Genomic DNA, 5,373 nt, shown 5'->3' on the forward strand with positions numbered 1-5,373 from the left:
GAGGAATAGGTTAGGATTCAGAGAAGGCGAAGGAGGGGCAAACGGTCCACAGTGAAGTCCCGCTATGAGTTTAATCCGCAAGGGGAAGTAAGGGGATTAGGAGAGCATGGAACTGACACACCCAGGCTGAGTGAAGCACCAAGGCTACATCAGGAAGTCTGTCCCAGTTGCAGTCAGCCAATCGAGGGGCAACGAAACAGAACCACAGTTTGGTCAGGTCGACCGCAGTCCCATCAGGGCACACGGCCTTCCCCGGGGGCCCAAGGGGAGGTTAATCCAGTGTTTGCACGAGACAGGAGGCCAATTTCTCATCAATCAACCCACAGTTCCAGGCCGTCCACCAAAGACCGACTTGGGAGGGTTTCAGTAAGGAGGCGCCTGACATATGAACAGTACGAGCTCAGAGTACTCTGGATGGGAGGCCCCTCAACACCAGGAGGGCCACAGGCTAAGGATGGTTGTTCCTAAGACAGATGGAGAAGAGTGGAAGGTTACAAAGCATCCAAAGTTAGCCTTGATCCAGCTTGCATGTCCAGAGCAAAGAAAAGAAGGTGCCAGAGAAAGAGGGTGGCCCAAAGATGGAACCAGCAGGCCCAGGTCAACGAGGGTCGTGGCAATGCGCTCCCGCAAGACCAAGTTGGGGAAGGCGTAAGCTCCGGAGAACAGAGCCAGAGGGCAATCAATGGGCAAAAGACCTAAACACTGCCATTGGGGAAGAAGGAGCTCTGGAGCTAGATGTGTCAGACTACAAGACCGAGGACAGTGACCCAGATGTCTTCGGGGACATAATGACGAGCGTTAGCCCAAGAGTTGACAGTACTGACAATAGTGGCCCCATCCACTCACCGGATATCAACTTTGATGGGTTGGTCGAGATGATATTCGGCAAGATCCCAACTCAGGTACAGATCTCAATGGTGTACGTGTTACACCCATACCCCAAATATACCCCTATACCCTGGGGCAGTTTAGACCTTACCCAATGGGTAATGCCTTATGGCTATGGTCAACACTGACGACCTTGAACTAGAAATACCATAGAAAGATTCCCCTCAAAGACTTGGAAGTGTGGGCTAAAGCCCCACAATTTTCCTTGAAGTTTGGGCCATGACAGCAACACAAGAGTTACGAATGGACTCACTCTTGTTGAATCCGCTCGAGGATCCGCTCGTGCTATCATCAGTCTTTTTAGATTATTTTCCTGTGGAACCCACACCCCCGTGTCCCGGATACCTTAATCAAGCCATTGGACCCTGTGGACCCCTACCCCTACCATTTATTGGTCAAGTGGGGCCCACAAAGCCTAATTTAAGGGGATAATGGGTTTTATACACCCTAGCCTGAACCAAACAAGACCTAAGGGTTAATAGGTCTAAGTGAGGCTTGGACCCAACCCAAACAGACCCTAACTACCTAAATGGACCCAAGGGCCATGACTTGGACCAAACATGGCCTAATGCCTAACCCAAGACCCATTTTAAGCCTAAGGATCCAACTACATTCTAAGACCCCTAACCAAACACACCCTAAGGACCCTTCTACCCCTTAAAGCTAAAAGAATCCCTCCCATTCACTTATCTCTCCCCCTCCCCAAAACCGTGGAGGAGAAGAGACAAGAGAAGAAGAAGGAGGAGGAAGGAAGAGGGAAGAAGTAGGAGTGGAAGAGGAATGAGAGGGGAAGGGAAGAAGATGGGAGCTATGCCATAATGGTTGGCTATCCCACATCTCCTCCTCTTGCTAACCGGACAAAGAAGGAAGAAGAAGGTGAAGGAGAAGAGATGGAAAGGAAGGGAGGAGAGCATGATGGCTTACCTAGCCTTGGACTCCACTCCTCCATTGGAGGATCTCACCAAGGTAAACTCCCCAAACTTGGTTCTCCCCCTTTTTTCCTTTGATTTTGATACATTCCTTGAGCTTGGACTGATCTAGAGTTCCATTGGGACTCAAGGTGGAGTTTGGTCCCTAGTTGGAGCTTTAATGGAGCTGATCTAGGTATGGTTTGGACCCCTTAGTGCTGCATTTGTAGCCATGGCTGTTGAATCCCTGGTTTTGAACTTGAAACCCAACCCTTGGACCCCAATTAAGACCAAACCTTGTAGGACCTTAGATCCATGAGGAGAACCTAGGTTCTAGTAACCCTAGGAAGGCTTAGACACCCCCTCCATGATCCTGAGATGCTAAGGAGCTCCAAGCTCCAAGCTGGAGTTGAAACTCCTTGAAATCTCCGAAGAGACTGTCGGTGGACTAATGACCGGATCCATCTATCGTGGTACCGCTCGCCAGTCCGCCCAGTACAAACCCTGTGTAATGGCTTGAGCGGACGAAGGCATGGATTCACTCTGTTTACCTCTGCCCGGGGCCTGTTGCTCTTGGGTCTGTCTCAGAAATCGAACGAATGCAGGGGCGGACCCAAGAAGCACATCCACCCATGGATCCGCTCCCTTGTAGTTGTGCCTCAGGTGTCGAACGGATCAATGATCGAATTCAACCGAGAAGTTTTGCTCGTGGGTCCACTCGCTCTGATTTTACCCTTTTGCCTGAACGAAGTCAGGGTTGGATTCACCTCTGCTGAGACCGCCCGTGAGTCCGCTTGGGCTGTCCTGGTTGAAACTTGATTTTAACCTTAAGGGCCTAGCATAGGATCTTTCTATACCTGTTTTAATGATTTCTTTTGTATGTCTAGGCAGGTGCACCGCTGAGATTCATGTGAACCACGTCGGATGACACCCGATGCCCTGGGAGATTCATGCCAATCACGTCGGGCTACACTCGTGTTAGGTTAGTAGGTTCTGGGTGACTTTATTGGGTTTGAATATTATATAATTGTTAATATTAAGCATGCTATGGTATATTGATAAGCATGGTGCGCATTGCATTTTATTCGACTATAAACTATTGGGAATGTGATAGTATGCTCACCATTGTATCGGGCTACGGTGCCGGGTGTGCCAGTACCGGAACCCCAATTTATTTAATTATGAAAACTGCTATATGTTATCCTGATCTGTATGTGTCGTGCCGTGTTGGTACCCGGGTACTTGATGGAATGGGACGTTGATGCACCCGAAATACCTCTCGGGACAATAGGAACCTGCATGTAGTATATCTGCGGCTAGGATGCTTATTCCCTTATGCTACGACCCTTACCAACAGGGGTTTATGTGTTGGATAGTTTGAGCACCCTGCGGTCTGTGGAGGTGGGAGAGGCCAGGGCAGGGGTGTGATGGCTATCGGGGTTTGCCACTGGATGGTCATAATGGCTTTTACGGGCGCAGGTCCCCTCGTGATAATTGAGGTCTCACTGGGGCGATAGGATAAGTGACCCTCAGTGTTTCTCGAGTTATCACAGTAGCATATGCTTGATCGATAGAATTACGTGCTAGGTGGAAAATGAATCTAACATTAGCATGGATCATTCTATTTGATATTGATTGTGTGATGTGTGCGCATTCCCCTTTGCTCTCTCATTAGCTAGTTTAGCTAACCCCGTTGTACAACCACTTTTAGTTTATATGCAGATAATCTCTCGACGAGCACCATTGGATGTGGATCGAGTGGAGTTATTGACTGTGACTTGGATGTAGACGTACACTCAAGCATTTGTGCCCTTGGGGCGATTGTTTATTATTTACTATTTAATTTTTTGTATTCATTCCACAACCATGTATAAACTGTATGTTTAATTATTAGGAGAGATTGAATGATTACGAACCCTGATATTGTACTATGTGTTATCATTGAAAAACCAATGCTCTATAATTTCACATATTTTAACTTAATTTCGCTTCCGCTAACTCTATAATTGGAAAAATTTATTCTTTTTGATACGTTCCTTTCTATCGTCATATAGTGATGATAGGGTGGACTGTGGTTCGGGACACTGCATCTGTGATCTTGGTAGGTGTTGGGATGATGTGTGATTGTCCCAGTCATACCCCTATGTGGTAAAATATATTACATCGGGATAGGGGCGTGATAGAGTGGTATCAGAGCATGATGCTCTGCACCGACCACAGTCCAGCGTAACCTCTTGATTTACTCTCCACAAATTAGGTTCTGAGCTAAAAATCTCAAGAACATAAGTGATTGTATGCAGACTTAGGGAGAAGACTGATTAGAGTGAAAATAAGAATTTAGATGATAATAGACAACCTGGAACCTAGAATTCGAGAACATAGGCTATGGGAAAATGATTATGTAATTGCTTGGTCGAGTTTTAAATATATACTAAGCGGTTATATATATATATATATATATATATATATATATATATATATATATATATATATTTAATTCAACCACCATAATCCACAATGATCTAAAAGTGGGAATTAATTATATATATATATATGTGTGTGTGTGTGTGTGTGTGTGTGTGTGTATTTATAATGCCAAATGCAACTGTTCCAAAGAATTTAATTTTCCTAGAGGCAACTAGTATTCTTCACCATTTGACACCTGCAATTCTATTTTGTTTCATCTATTTCTTCAAACCCAACCATGATTGTATCATTCCCTGTTTGGGCATGTCTGTGCCCTCTCCAGTTTAAATATCAGATTTCACCTGTCTAACCCAAGACACCTGACTTCAATCAAACAAGATCAATAGATACATCTAGTAGTTCTATAAGTTCTTAGATTGTTCACACTGTCAGATCAAAGGAAGAAAAGAGATGCAAGAGACCAAAGAAAAGCAAAATGGAATAGTTCCACAAATTACCCATCAAGGGCAAGAGACTAAAAGAACTGATTTGATAAGTGAACTCCTAAAGATTTCGGAGGAAGGGCGAAGCTAGTCGTCGATATTGTCGCCACCACCGTGATCGAGGAAGAAATTGATGTCCTCTATTCCTCGCTCCATATCCGTCATACGCCAAGCTTGGGCATTCAGTTGTTTTTCGATCCTGTTAAAGCCATCTGCCACCCGCACGCCATTGATAAGTCATCACCTTCCCTTATGACCTTTGAGGTACCTACTGCCAATGGTCCTGGACCCCTGAGCTTAGAATCGGCCTCACTATCATTTTCTTCATCATCCCTGATTCCTTTTCCCTTACCATGCTGAACCTGTCCCCTGCACTGTCGTAAATAGGGTATAGGTTCATCTCTCGCAGAGCATCAAACCCTATAGGCCCCCGAGTACTTGACTTCTTGGGTTCCTGATCAAGATCAACCTCGAAGCAGAAGAAAACCCAAGTGAGCAATCGACCATAGGGTAATGCATGCCTTCGAGTGGAATCCATAACAGTGCGAGCCATGTGCTTCATGATTATGTAAGGAAGACAAACAGGTTGGCCAGTATATAGGGAGTGAGCCAATACCGCGGACATCAAAGAAGGATGTGTGCTGCTCGCCTTGGAGGGAACCAGATTT

This window comes from Telopea speciosissima, chromosome 9 (assembly GCF_018873765.1).
Source record: "Telopea speciosissima isolate NSW1024214 ecotype Mountain lineage chromosome 9, Tspe_v1, whole genome shotgun sequence".
In the NCBI taxonomy this organism is placed as follows: Eukaryota; Viridiplantae; Streptophyta; class Magnoliopsida; order Proteales; family Proteaceae; genus Telopea; species Telopea speciosissima.